This window comes from Gavialis gangeticus, unplaced genomic scaffold, assembly GCF_001723915.1.
Source record: "Gavialis gangeticus isolate Ggan-Ray unplaced genomic scaffold, GavGan_comp1, whole genome shotgun sequence".
Classification (NCBI taxonomy): domain Eukaryota; kingdom Metazoa; phylum Chordata; order Crocodylia; family Gavialidae; genus Gavialis; species Gavialis gangeticus.
The window spans coordinates 30,548,246-30,563,854 of NW_017729032.1; the positions used below are offsets into that span (position 1 = coordinate 30,548,246).

General features: G+C 43.9%; 1 long non-coding RNA gene across 1 annotated transcript in view; it reads right to left on the reverse strand.

Annotated features, from left to right (window-relative positions):
* The window catches only part of LOC109303286, a 16,616-nt gene extending 12,854 nt beyond the window's left edge, over window positions 1-3,762 (reverse strand). Inside the window, exons 1-3 of the long non-coding RNA XR_002099046.1 lie at window positions 3,579-3,762; window positions 3,413-3,472; window positions 2,499-2,597 (exon numbers count right to left, since the gene is read on the reverse strand). This is a non-coding gene — a long non-coding RNA (uncharacterized LOC109303286). The remainder of the gene's footprint in view (window positions 1-2,498; window positions 2,598-3,412; window positions 3,473-3,578) is intronic.
* Window positions 3,763-15,609: the final 11,847 nt, after the last annotated feature.

Sequence of the window (15,609 nt, forward strand, 5' to 3'; positions counted from 1 at the left end):
CCATGAATTAGATACAAACAGACTACACATTTCTTCATGTGTTTTCTATTTGCGTTTATTAATGTAAACTATTTGCAAACAAAGCTCAGATCATAGATTGCTTGTGAACTTTTTCTCCCTTACTTTGCCCCTCAATATGTGAGACTTGTGATTCAATAGCATGCCTGTTTCTTTTGGTTAAGCTTGGTTTAACTTTTATTAATAAACTTTTCTTTCATCCAAAGAGTGAAATTCACTCCTGTCCAGAGGACCAGCAGAAATCCCATGCATCTCTTGTGTCTTTCTTAGGCCTTGGTTTATGACGGCCGTGAATCACCAAAACAGCCCACATTCTTTAAGCTGTGCATTTAAAAATTTGAAGACTTCAGTACTGTGTATACCTAATACTGACCCCCTGTGGAAGGCTGAATTGCAACCTACAAGAAATTCTGTCATTAAATACATCTTTTTTTTTATGCATTTGAAATATACTTTCCATGCATATTTATACAACCCAACTGTCTGATGAGTATTGGCAAAAAGAGCAAATTGCTTAACCATATCTGGAACTTTCCAACATATTCAGATATTTGTTCACCATATAGCTAGTGGGGACCACATTGTGATCCCTGTTGGTAATACCTGTGAACTCTGTTAACATCCCAAACCACAATTTTGACCCTAGAAATTGACCAACTGTAACCAGTCATAATGGCTTCTGACCAAAGTACACAAGTCATCCTTAGGACCAACATTGAAAACCCTTCAAGGTTTACAGACACTACTGTCAATGGCAAAAAAAAAAAAAATTGTAAATCCAGGTAAGAACATCCAGTCTGATATCTTGTGCTTACTAGAGACACACTGAGGACCTCATAATAACCATAACCATCCTTCAATACTTGGAATGACTATGGCAATTGAAAGACCACACAACCAATTTGGAAGTCCCATATTTGTTGAAAGGGGAACTGTCATAGTTTCTACAGCAAAGACTGAAGAAAACAACATTGAAATCCTGACTATCAAATTCAATGGAATCGCAACCATTTCAGTCTACAAACTACCTCACACAAGTTTCACCTTTACAGATACACCAGGGATCACTCAAAATAAACCACTGATGATCATGGGTGACTTGAACAGCTACAGCATGCAACTGGGCTACAATGAGACCAATAAAGATAGTGAAGCAGTACAAGCTTGGTCAGATGCATACCAGTTACGTTTGTTCTATGACCCAAAGTTACTTAAATCATTCAAAAGCAGCTACTGGAAATGAGGATACAATACGGACCTTATATTCATCAGCAACACTATGGCTGGGCTAAGTAATAAAATGGCATTGGACCCTATCCCACATTCCCAACATCAACTAATTGCATTCAGATCAAAGTTGCAGTAACACCTATAACAGTGCCATCCAGCTGACATTTCAACCTTAAAGGCTATGGACAGATATTCAAAAAGCATGAGCTTGCACAGATTCAATCTTTTTAGGTTAGTCTAAAGGTGAACTGAGGGGGGAAGGGAGGCATGGTAGACCTGAGTATGACTGAAGAGGGGTTTAAACCCCCACCTTGGTCTGCAGGGTTCAGAGGGTTGGGGAAGAGGGTGTCTGACCACATGAGGGTACGGCCAGACCCCGGTGGTGGGGAGGAGGCAGAGAGTCCTGCTTGCTGCAGCAGCTCCCTGACAGCCAGGAGCAATCCAGGCACACAGCTCTGTTGCCTGGCCCTGGAGGGGGACTCGTCCCCTGCCTCCTCCCTCCCTGCTGCTGCAGAGCGGGGAGGGGGGCTCTGTGTGGTGCTGCCCAGCCTAGGTGCAGGGAGCAGCTGTCACTAAGCTGAAGCCACTAGGGAGGGCCTTGCTCCTGCTGCCCAGACTGGCTCTGTTCAGCCCCGGGTGAGGCATCCATGAGGACTAACTAGGCTTGGAGGATATTCAAGTTAAAGATATAGTGTGTTGCATCATAACTAGGCAGAAGCTAGAGCAGAAATGATACATAAATTGTCATACCCTCTATAAATCTACAAATATACCCTACATTTGCAATGCTTTTATTTAAACTCTCCCCTCCTACTCTACTGATGCAGTGCACTGAAAAAACTGTTTTGTAAATCACTGGAACAGTGACTTCTAAAACAAATATTACAGAGTATTCACATAAAACAATTTTCAAATGCATAATTATAAGCAATTGCATTATCATTAAAAGTCCCTAATCAGTATAATTGAAACATCCCTGTTATGAATTGGGACTCTTTCTGAATAAAATCCTGATTTTGAGAATTACACTTCTAGTCAGGGACTAGGCTTGAAGTCTGTGTGTCTAACCAGAACACTGTAAAACTGTAGCCTTGAATACTCAACACAATATTTGCAGTGAACATGCTTAAATATGTTTGCATAAAATAGGCATCCAATAATTTCAAACAAACTAATGTAAACAATCTGTTCATAGTTACTTCTTGAATACAAACTATCAGAAATTACTAAACTGAGTATACTTTCTCTACCTTTAGTGAGTGGCAGGATGGTGAGGGGTAAGCTTGCAGTGCTACCCCCACTGTTAGATCACTTTTCTATATGCACAGCATATAGAGACGCATCCAGTTCTGTGTCAAGGACAAGGCACAGATTGGTTTTTACACTACTACTCCAATTTCCATTTTATAGTATTGTCATCTGCCCTGTTTATAAACTATAGCATATTAGGTCATGCACTTCCCTTCTATGAACCTACTTTAGTGTAGGGTTAAAATGTTTTCTGGTATCTCCAGAAATTCAGTGTTCACTGTTCAAGAGATTAAACTTCAGGATCTAAATTGCTTGAACAATTTGAAATCTGTTACAAAGTATATCAGGGAACTATGGCTAAATATTAAAGTGCCCCAGGTGTCTGGAGCAGCATTGACTGCCTTATATTTAACTCTATCAATTTCCTGTTGTGTTCAACCATAGAGCGCAGTTGTAGATGTTCTTATTTTAGTATAATAGCGCATCTTTTTTCCTTCATCTAATCCACAGAATTTTGGCATAGAGGGGAAACACTGCATTTCATCTGGGAATACCACTTTCCCACTAGCAACCCTGAACATTTTTCTATCTCACTAAGTAATAAAATGAAAAAAACCAAAACGTTATTATCTTTTTTCGAAGTCATTTAGACGAAAGCATTATATGCAGCTAGTAAGAAATGGTGAGAAACTACTAACTGCAAACAGAGCTTTTTATCCCTTTCTCTTTGGTTCAGTTCTGGCCAGATTTTTAGTCATAAACATCTTGTCTATACTTGGTGGCTGTATTAGGTTAGGATTCTGAATCTGATCCCTTTTGGACATGGGCTTGGGAATACTAAGCTACAGGTCAAGTAACTGGAACATGTAAGCATGAACTAGGTTTGCTGAGGAATATTTAAAAGGCAACTTACTGCTCAATCAGGAGAGACCTGTTGTGGAGACTTCCTGGAGACTGGCAGAGGGACAGTAGCCTGTGGAAAAGCAAAGAGGATGTGGCTTTCTTTATACTAGAGTTACCTTATCTCCACTGTGGCACCATTTGTAGCTTGCCTGAGCAGGCAAAGAGCTTTAAGTTACCTTTGCATCCTCCCCTGTTACCTCAGCCAAAGATTTACCGCTAAAGGGTTCCACTAAAAACAAGAATAAAAAAGTGAAGGATTTTCAAAAGAGTTCGGAACTAAACTGTCTTCACTTCCATTAGGGACAATGGTAATACACTTGATAGAATCAGGACTAAGTCACTGTTATTCCTTTTGGAAAATCCCACCTAAATACCCTGGAAAACTTCAGAATTGTTTATTTTCAGTCATACAGAAAAGCAAACCTGGTTTTGAACGGTTCAGCCATTCTTGTAAATCAGTAACTCATTGCATTGTAGTTAACAAGAAGTTTACATGGTGAACAGAAAATTACATTACTTGCATTCCTGTGCAGCTTGAAGGAAGTCATTGAAAAAACATCTTACAATTGAAACAATAACTGCTCCTAATACACTTCTGAAAGTTGCAGTGCTGGGCACAGGTATAATAAAGCAGCCACTGATTAATTCATTTGGTGCTCAGTGAAACAATTTTAATCATGATGAACTAATGTGATTTTAATGGGAATGTCATAAGTACCCCTATGCAAATTCTATTTTAATGTACCAATTAACTGTACTATGATTCCTCCAAATGAGGTAACTCACAATGCAGAGCTAGAGCTAGTGCAGTGATCCATTATGAGAGTGCGGACTTTAAATGGGTACACGCCTTTGGCAGGATGTTCCTGGCTTTCCCTAGGAAAGGGTGTGTATGTGTATAAGGTGGTACAGATATAGGCTGCTGAAAGATGTGAAAACAAAACAAAACAGTGCTTTACCAGAAGAGGAAGTGCGTTAGTTTGATCTGGCTCTCCATCGTCTGTATAGATCAGGTGCTTCAGTGGGACTTTTTGGCACATTTATCTAAAGTTGATTCAATCAGCTATTAGATAAAAGTTCCAGAAAGCCCCGCTGAAGCACCCAATCTGTACAGAAGTTGAGTGAGCTGGGTCAAGCTAATGCACTGATTCTTCTGGGCGTGTGCTGTGCTTTGTGGAGGGGCACACTGAGCTGAAAGTAAAGTGTTGTTTTGCCTTTCTTTTCACGTCTTTAAGCAGCCTCAATGATTAGCTCGCACTTTTAGCAGAAATGTATATAACCAACCAAATTGAATGGGTGCATCAACATGAGGTGTTTACTGTGCAGTTGACTAACTGTGCAGTAAATCATCATCAGTGTCTACACGTGCCCCCCTATTATGGCACACAAAACTAATAAACTGCACAACAGGTTAGGACATGTAAATAAAAGTCTTAACCCGTTGTGGAGTTTTTTCGTTCACAGCAGTGCATGTGTAGACACTGCCCTGGCTGACTGGGGCACAGGGTGTTTCAGTGCATGGTTATTCAGCAGGCAGCCCCCACGCTGAAGCATCCTCATGACCCAGCTAGCCACTGTGCAACATGTGGAGTCCTGTTGAAGCAGCCACCCCAGTGCTAGCCCTGTGCTGAAACACCCTCATACCTCAGCGAGCCCCATTGCAGCATGTGGAGCCCTGCTGGAGCAGCCCTGGGCTGCCAGACTGACCTTCTGGGTCCCTGTGTCAGCCCAGGATGCTATGGCTGGGCTCCATGTGCTTTGCACAAATAAACTCCAGAGATATATGCTCTGGAGTTTATTTGTGCACATTAATCGCATGTATAGATGCGCCCAGTGTGTGTGAAGAAGGGGACTAGATGAAAGTCAAACTGGAACGGACCCCACGAGACCAGCCCCCTGCTCAAGGCAAGATCATCCTTGACTAAACAATCACAGACTCAGACATGTGACTCCCCAATTTGCTCTTGAAAAGTTCCAAGGATGGAGATTCCACAACTTCTCTAGGGCTAGGGACAGAAGTTACATATAAACCGGTTTAAGTGATTGGAAACTGGTTTAAACCTGTAACAGACCAGAAGTTTGTTGAACATAAACTGCTTAAAAAATGGCCAAAATTGGTTCAAGATAAACCTGGTTAGATGTAGTACAGGAAACCCTCGGTATTCATGGATTATGCATTTGCGGTTTCAAATATTTGCGAATGCTGAACCTGAATTTTAAATATACTTTAAATATTTACCGGAGCTCCTTGGGAGCTCCGCGCTTGCTGCTGCCGGGCTCCTGTTGCTGCCACCATGCTCCTGCTGGAGCCATGCCCCACCCCCAGCCGCTGGGGGCGCTGCATTCATGAACCTATTTGTGGATTTCACCATTTGTGGGGATCATAGGAACATATCCCGCACAAATGGTGAGGGTCGCCTGTATCAGCCTTAATTGGTTTAGCACAAACTGGTTTATGGAACTTCTGCCCCAGATCCCTTCCTGGTTCAAGCTAACTCGCAGTCCCCCAGCATCCCAGGATGCTTTGCATCCCTGAGTTATGCCACCTGCTGCAGTGGAGCAGGGATTGTCTCACTCCTCTGCTCCCTAGCCTGCTTCCTGCCTGAATCCATCGGCCCATAGGAATGGGGCAGGGCAGGGGAACAGACCCCTAGACCCCCTAGCCAGGTTCTACAAAGCACATGGGGTATGGAAAGACCCTGAGGTTGAGGCTTTTCAACCCTTGGAAGCCTCCCCCCTCCCCACTGTGAGGGCAGCCCAGGGAGGTCAGGGAATTTCCCACCTCCCCCTCTCCAGCAGAGCTGTATGTCTTAGCTACTGCCACAGGAGGGAGGGGGACAGAGTTCTCAAGGCCCCAGGGATGTGGGCACCAGGGAGCCACCCACCTCAGGGGGCTTCCTTCACCCCAGCTGGGGGTCCCCTAGCCAGGCAGCCTTGGGGAGCTGAGAGGAACTCCCTTCCCACCTGCTGGTTGCTTCAGCCCCTGCCACAAGAGAGGCAGAGAAGGAGTCCTCCAGGCTGTGCCAGGTGCCCAGCATGGGAGCACTGGGGAGCCCCTGCCTGGGGGGCTTCTCCCCACCCCAGCCCAGGGCCTCCCAGCCTGGGGCAGCCCCATGGAGCTAAGGGGAATTTTCCCCCTCACAAACCTGAGAGCTGCTTGCTTTAGCCCCTGTGAGTCTCAGGGACAACCTAAGGCAGCCTCAGGGAGCAGAGGGAAATTCTTCTGCTCCTCTACAGCTTGGTTTGCCTCAGCTGCAGCAAGTCTGAGGCAAAACTAGTTGTGGGGGAGCAGAAGAATTTCCCTCCAGTCCCAGAGGCTACCCCAGGTTGCCTCTGAGACTCACAGCAGCTAAGTCAAACAGTTGTGGGGTTTGGGAGGGGAAAAATTTCCTGCATTCCCTGGGGCTGTCCTGGGCTAGGGGACCCTGGGCTAGGGTGGGGGGAATCCCCCCAAGGCAGGGACTCCCGGGTGCCCCCATACTTGGTTGCATGGGCAAGCACCTGGCCTGGAGGACTCCTCCCTCCCTCTTGTGGCAGGGGCTGAAGCAATCAGCAGGTGGGAAGGGGGAGGGAGGGGATTCTCCTCAGCTCCCAGGGCTGCCTGGGTTGGGGACCCCAAGCTGGGGGAAATCCCTTGAAGAGGAGGATCCCCCAAAGTGGGCCAGCACCCAGACAGGGGGCTCCTTAACCCCCTGTGGGGGGGATAGTAGGGGACTGGGGGCATGTATTGGAGAGCCAGTCAGGGACACTTGGCTAGGCTGGCTGCGAGACATGCTCTAGACAGGCCTCCTCCTGCCTTTTCCAATTGAAAACTGAATGTCAGTTCAGTTGGTGATCTGTTCAACCTATGTAGCTTAGAGGAAGTTGCCTAGGTAGAATTGATTCTGCCTCTGGCTTTTGTACTGTCTGTACTTATCCCAGGTAATATGTTCTAGTGCCTGACCACTCTCATAGTCAGAATATTTCCCTAAATCTCCAACCTAATTTTCCCCATTGCTTCTGGTCCTGTCTCTTAGGGCCACGCAGAAAAGCCCATCCCCATCCTCTCTATAATTGCCCTTCAGGTTTGAAAACTTTCCTGTCTCAGTCTTTTCTTCTCCAGACTACGTAACCATATTTCTTTCAGCTTTTCCTCACAAGTCTAGTTCCCAGGGCTCTAATAATTTTGTTGTTCTGTGCTGAAGTCTTTCTAATCTGTCCATATCCTCCTTGAAGTGTGGGGCCCAAAACTGGACACACTACTCCAAGTGAAGGTTTGCCAGTGCTTAATAGAGTGGAAGAATCACTTTGTCTGATTTGCAAGTGACACTCCTGTTGATGCAACCCAGTATGCTGTTGCCTTTTTTTTGCAACAAGAGCACATGGTTAGCTCAGACCATTCAGCTTATGGTCTATTGTCTAGACATAGACATATGTTACCTGTGTTTTAACATGGTTCTGATGTAACCTAGAGCTCTGATAAACATTTAGGAGGAGGACTCAAAGTAGCCTGAAATTTATTAATTGCTTTTTTCAGTCTGCATTCTTCTCTATAGAGCTTTCTAGAGGCTTCTTACTAAAACAACTTATGTAGTAGCATTGCCCCACAAAATATCCTTCAGAAATTTCAGAGAACTGGGAAATCTAAGATCAGGAGTTCTACAGGCTTCTCTTCCTCGTAATGCTAGCAGGTGATAATAATTTAGTGCCCTTTAAAAACCCATATTTTTGTATTCCATAGTCTGGTGATCTAAGCTATGCATAGTATGCAGGACTGAGAGTTCCAAAGCTATCATTCATGTCTGGTTGCACAACTAAGTTCCCTCACTGGCTTTGGTAAACTCAGCTAATATAAGACCCTTATCCCATCCTCTTAGAAAGATTGTACTACATCTATCTGCTTGGCCATTAAATGGTGTACACACTGCTACATAAATTGTGTGATTCACAGTTCCTATGGCATGTATTCTTCTTCCATGGGTGTTCCACAGAGGAAAACAATTTATCCTGATGCCCACAGTTATGGTTAGTCCTTTACTTCAAAGTGACATAAGTTTATGCTATCAGTTGAGGGTTCAAAACCTAATGAGATAGGGATTACAGGTTTTCCTTGCCCACCACAGTTTTCCTAACCACAGTTTTCATTATCCATGGTTAATATTGTATATACCATTTTGCCTACCACCGTATACAGTTTTGAGTAACCACAGTTTTCTGTGGTTACTCATAGGCAGAAGGAGGGAAAAAAATTTGGGGAGGCTGAGCACAGGCCCCAGCTGGGTTGGCTGATGCAGCAGTCCCTTTACACCATGCAGCTCCATCCCCATTACACCATTCCCACAGTGTACTCATGGGGCTCCAACCCCTTTACACTGTTCCCACCTCCAGTATGTGTTCATCTCACAAGGTTCCCAGAGATCAGCTGCTGTACCCACGGTAGCAGGTAACAGCAGGCCAGATCACCACTGTGCCCTGCTGCCCTCCTTCCCTCCCCCATGACCTGGTGCAGCAGGGAGCAGAGAAGCCACTTGGGGATCTCCTTGCCCACCACTGCTTGCCCTGCACTGGTCTGGCAATGTGTCTCCTGCATCTGCCTCTGGTTTGAGCCCCATCCTGCTCCCTGCTGGAGCCTGGCAGCCTCAAGCACCACCCAGCTGGGCAGCAGCCCCAGCCCTGCCTTGCTCCCTCTCTCCCGGGGCCTCAGTCCCCCTCTCCCCCCACTTACTAGCTCATCTAGGGATGCAGGTGGGCAGCTCCTGCTGCCGCCAGCTCGGATGGTCCCATGACCCAGCCCAGCCCAGCCCAGCCAGGGCCCCATTCAAGTACCCAACCCCATTTTTCCCATAAGCCTCTGGTTTTACTAACTGTGGTTTTGCCAACCATGGGAACTTCCAGGAACCTAACCCCCATGGTTGCTGAGGGAAACCTCTATTGCAAATACATAAGTGCTGACAAATGTTAGGGGTGGGGGGAAACAGCGCTTTACTAGAAGAGGAATCATGTCTATATAGCTCTCATGATTCAGCAGGGTTTTTTGGTGCTTTTATCCAATCACTGATTCAATAAGCTATTAGATAAAAGTGCCAAAAAGCCCTGCTGAAGTATGTGAGCTATGCAGATGCTGGGAGAGCCAGGTCAAACTGATACGATTTCTGTTTGGGGCATGTGCTGCGTTTGGCATGGGGGTACACCAAGCTGAAAGTAAAGCACGGTGGGGAGGGAAAGGGTTCCACATCTGTAAGCACTCTAGTTGACAGAACCTAAATTTTCTAACAATTGTAAAAGCAAATTATATAAAATATGTATAAGTTTGTTATGGAGGTTGACAATTCAAGCAATCAAAGTTAGGCAACGCCAAAATGAGGTTATTTCCTCAATCTTTATTCTGGCCACAGTACTTCCTATATTGTGATACAGATTTTAAAGAACACTTACTATTTGCATCCAAAGGACTTCTGTCTCCTTGACTTTAGTAGTGTTTGGGGTGAATGTTGGAATCTGCATCAGTACATCTTAGTCCTAGATCAAGATCAAATTATACTCTATGTAGAGTCTTATACTCATCACTTTAGGACCTGAGCTCCTTCTAAAAGTGCACAAAGAAATGTGACTGCAGGGCTATAACATGGTCTTTGTTTTCTCATCTTTTCCCTGGTGAGAGAAGCATCTGCAGTGGAGTGTCTTATTTTGGTAGTTTTAGGATTTGTTTTGTTTTGTGTTTTGTGATGCATTTATGTTAGATCAGGCAAAGTTAAAGGAACGCACCTCATAATTGGAGGCAATTCTTTGGGGAGAGCAGGCTGGGCCACAAGAAAGTTCTGCACAGATAAGCTTTACTATTACAATGAAGACTCCCAATGGGTGTGTCTACACAAGATGGTTTACTGCACAGCAGACTAATTTGCTGCACAATAAAGCATCACTGTCTACACATGTGTAGCAATTAGGGTTCAGTAGACTAATTTACTGTGCTGCCAGATAGTCCCATCAGATACAAGTGGTATCCAGCAGCACAATAAATTACTGTCCTTAAACACATGCATAGGTGGTATCATCAGGATTAGTTTACTCCAGCTCAAATTGAGATGGAGTATATTCAATTGTATTAAATGCATGTGTAGATAATGCCCACAGAGAGAGAGAATCATGATTGTTGGCCACTGACTTCAGCACAGAGCTTCAGATGGTCTTTTTGATATTCTGGGTACAGGCTATGGGGCACCTAGGAAATAAATACTGAGACCCAAAACTTTATTTAAAAATCTAATGGAAACCAGAAGTGAGAGCATATAACAGGTTTGATATACTTAAGACTGTCTTTGTACTTCAACATCCTGTACTAACTAGAGTTTTCTAACCAGTGAAGGCTTTTTGCTGAGATATAATGAATTACTGTAGTATAGCCAAGAAATGACTAAAGCACAGATAATTGAAGTCAGATAATTGTCCAGCTGAATAGGATGGCATGTCCTAGCCAACGGATGACAGAAAGGGCTGCTAGTATGTAGTGCTATGTGAGAACCTATTGTTAAACTTCAGCCATGGGTGTGTGCTTTCAACCAAGAAAGAACACATTGTGGCTGCAAACTCTTTAAAATATTTTCCCTGGCTAACTGGGCAATCTGTTCACATCCAAGGACTGAGCCATTTTAGTGGTGTTGGTATGGCCATATGAGTTGCACCATATTTGTGTATTGCCAGCAACCAAAGTATATGGTTCACTTAATGGTTATATGCGTTTGTTGAGAAGGACAAAGGAAATACTTGATTACTGTGAAACCCCATAAGTGTAGAATGTATAGTGTTGGGAACAATTCCCTTCGGTATTTACTAATGTTAGTTTCTAAACTCAGACTCCTGCCATTTCTCTAAAAATAAGACCACTGGTCAGCAATGATCAAATGCTGAAGAAATGTCCAGGAGGATAAGAATGAATGCCTGCCCTTTTGCCATAACAGGAAGAGATCACCCAACAGTATACCCCAAAGCAGTGTCCATGGAAATGTTTAGGCCTGATTCCAGATTGTGCCAGACCTGAATATTAGCTACCATTAGATGAGTTTATAGTTAACCTTTTTTTCCTGTTTCTCCATGAGCTTTCCACAGAGTGAGAGTTTTGAAATTGGATGTAAATGGGTTAAAACTGATGTTTCCCTGGAAAAAACTCTTCAATGTTCCCTGAACTCTTCAATGTTCATCAGGCAGATTTGCCTTTTCTTATTTAACTGCTGCATTGGCTATCTCATTCAGGAGGGGCACCAGTTTTTTGTGACATTCTTTCGCAAGCCAGAAAGGGTTTCTGTTAGGTTACAAACAGATGTTATATTTATCCTATTTTCTCCTAGGACAAAGTGCAGTTGTTCAGATGTCCATGCCTGTTGTCCCAGGACAAACCCTAAAAAGGTTCATGGGGTAAGAAGTGATAACAGCATCATTGAATCAATGGCAGAAAAGTAGCAGTGCTCTCCACTCGTCACTAAATCCTGATGGGAAGGGCAATGTGTGTACATGCCAATCACAGAACTTTTCTGCTCTGGAACAAACACAAGCACAAGTTTCCTGGGATAAACGCCATGTCTGTTCCTAGCCTCAGACTGAACGAAATGAAAAAATTCCATTTAGGAGCTCACAACTTTATGGGTAATGAACATACAGAACTCTGCAACTGCAGGAAACTTGGGGTTCATTGGGTGGTGGTTATAGGCAGAGCAGATCTGTGCTGTTGGAAAAGCTTTCCTAAACATGTATAATCTTACCTGCAAGCAGGGGGATGCCTTTTTATAACACTTGTTGCTTGGTTCTACTTAAGGTAGGGAATATGACTCAGGAGGAGGGCTGGGCTAACAGCAGGTATAAGCCCAGGCCTTAAGAGAAGCTTGGCAGTATGATCTGGAGCCTGCTGAGAGAACACCACTTCAGCAGCAGGACTGCAGCTCTGGAGCACCACCACAGAATGGACAGCTGAAGCAGTATGGAGGTTTGGGGAGGAACAAATGGGGGGAGGAGGTTCCTGGTCCAGAGCCCAGATTGAGGGGCTGATTGTGTGGGACCAGTGAGGGTCCAAGAATCCCAGATGAGGGGATAAGTAAAAGAGAACATCAATGAGGATGCCATCTGTAAGGTATACGGCATAGTATAGGGGAGGAAGGGAGCCATGCAACTAACCCATAAGGCAGGAACCACTGGCATCTAGTGCTCATTTGAGAGCAATTTGAGAAGCCCTAGGGCAGCCTGCCTCATAAAAGCAATAAATATCAAGGCATGGTGAGTAATGAAGGGATGATTGCCCAGAAAGTGAGGGCTGCAGAGACTCCAGGGACTTCACAGCCACCCCTGGAAGGACACCCTGCCACAGAGTGTTCCTCAGACAGGAATCACCAGAGAAGGAGTAGACTTACTGAAGATAAAAGAGAAACTTGGGAAAGAACAAATGGGGATAACTTAGCTGTAAGTTAGAAAAAATGTAAGCCGGAAAAATGTTTCTAACCTTCGGTGGAATAAGATTCTGGAACAGCTTCCTGATAGAGGTATTGGGGCAAGGAGCCAAGCTGGTTTTAAGATGGACCTTGATTAATTGAAGAAAAGGATTATATGTCACGAGGACTGAGAAAGGCTAGGGCAGGGCTAAAGGAACCAGGAGGTCCTATATTTCTATGTCTGCTATGCTGGGTAGTTACTTGGAGCAGGAATTGGCAACCTTGTAGGAAGGTTCTCTTGGCCTGTAATATACCATCCAGATAAGCTCTGAGGAATTAATTTCATCTAGTCTGTATTTTTGGCCATTAACACTCAAGTGTTCATGCCCTTTATCTTCATCCAGTTGTTGCTATTGGTGTCCTTATCTAGTCTGAACACTGAATTTGAACTATCTGAGGTTATGCTAATGCTATTAATAGCAGGGCCTTTTTAGTTCAGCAATGGACATCTCAGAAAAACCCACTTCTGATGAGTGTTTACATAGACTTTGGATTAGACGGTGTCAGGCAGGAACTTGGAAGATAGAATTTTCTGGATGATGCACATTCCTACTTTCTAGAAAAGACTAACCCTGTTCTCTGGGTTAATGGGTGATTCACATTAAATTGTATTCATGACTTGTGGCTATTCCCTGCTAAATGTTTTCAGACTGGACATATTCTACAACCTAAGTCTTGATTACTTGTTTATTTCAATGGATAGATACACTTTCAGGAGGGTAATAACTATAGTGGGGATGGGAAAGATTTATTTGGCTAGTAAAATCATACTGTGTTCAGACTCCCTGTAGAGCTTTTATTGACTCCGCTGCCAGCAGAGATTAGTGCAATGCAAGACTGTTAAATATGCATCCCAGCACTTCTCTGTGTTTAAGTGGCTCAAGTCATTAGCAGGTCTCAGCCCTTCCGTTATGTTGTTCTAACTGGCACAAGCACATTTTTAAAAATACACTTATCTGCATTCCATTCTAATGTCTCTCCATGTAAAAGTTCCCACCGGGCATGCATTCCCACCAGGTTAGCAGCAATTATAGTACAGTCTTTATAGAGAACCTCTAAGACTATAGTTATAGCCTCTCCCTAAAAAAGACCCCCAAGGCTTCATTTCATGTAGTTTATCTAGAATCTTTATACAGTACAATCAAATGAACACATTAACATAAACTCCATCTCTCGTTCAACACCTAGCCAGCTGTTCAAACACCCACCTGGCAAGAGAGTACCTCAGATTTCATGGCAGGCAATGAATTACTGTAGATAAGGGGGAAAAGAAACAGAGATACATTTTCCACATATGCCAGGTTTACTTATTTCTCTACTTTGCTTTAAAAAACAAAAGACTAGTGTTTCAAACTAGGAATGTCTCATTGTGTTTAATTTTCTATTCAGAGGCATCCAAATTAGCCTGTCTCAGTAACTTCGTGGGTGCTTGTGTGTTTCTTTACAGCCTCATATGAATGGCTTTCTTTTACTTTTAGCACTACTTGTTATATGTACCGCTGCATAGCATCTATTTTTTCTGTCCCTCTATCTTTTCATACTTAATGGAGCTCTGGCATCACTTCCTCTACCCCCAACCGAAACTTGGCATAGAATTTTAGGCCTGTGAAGGAAAAACCCGCAGGGGAATGGCAGTTCAGTGGTTGTAATCTTTAGAGTTGCTAAGCACCTGCACATATCAATGGATGAGTTTCCAGCCTTTTAAATTTGGCCCCATGGTGTGATGAAAGATAGTAGAGTCGAAAGGATGAACAAAGGAAAGAGTGTTAGGAATGAATAGCATGGAACATCCTGTGGCTGCAGCCTGCAAAGGGCTCCTAGATTTGCCGCTAAACCTAGCAAGAATTTGTGATTAACTTTTGATTTATGTATAGCCTTCTGCAAGACTTGAAGCATTTCAAAAGATTGTCCCATGAACTTGCAGAGATTGCTTCTCTCCATCTGTCTCTAAATACAAGTTGTCTCTAGGGCCTAGGGTGGAAAATTGTCAGCCATTAATTGGTGCCAGTAAACACTGCAGTAAAGGATCTACCTCTTTTGAAAGCTGCTGCCTTCAAATCTCTGCCACTGGCATTATTGCAGGCTCTCAGGCAAAGGATCTTCCCATGGTTAGCTGTGGAAAATCAATCTCAATTCCCAGAAGACAGAATTGCTGTCATCAAAGGTCACTGAGCATTAGAAGCAGTTTTCCAGATAGGCTTGAACAAGGACAGAGTAGTTTGTAGAGGTATGCATAAGTTCAAGTTCTGCTATTTCTGTTTCAAGTATGATGTTTCACTTTTGCAGGGGGTGTAGGATGTAGCTGTGTTGGTCTAAGGATATAGGCAGACAAGGTTATTTGGGTGAATCTGATATCTTTTATTAGACCAACTTAAATAGTTGGGGGGAAAAACAATTTAAGCAAGCTTTCGGGTTTAAAAACTCTTCATCAGGCTGAGGAAAGACCAAAGAACAGCTGCACACCCGAATCAATGCACACGGGCAATCTATCAAAGACAAGAATACCCAGTTACCTGTGGGAGCACATTTCTCACAAGAAAACAACTCTCTTTCCAATCTCTCAGTTCTAATCCTCAAAGGAAACTTACAAAACACTTCTCAGAGACGCACCTATGAACTCCACTTTATCAGCCTCCTGGATACTAAAAATCATGGACTTAATATAGACATTGGATTTACAGCCTGCCTGACATCTGACTCCCCAGGTACCTCTCCACTATTCATCCCCTTTCCTCCCCCCCTGCCCAGCCTG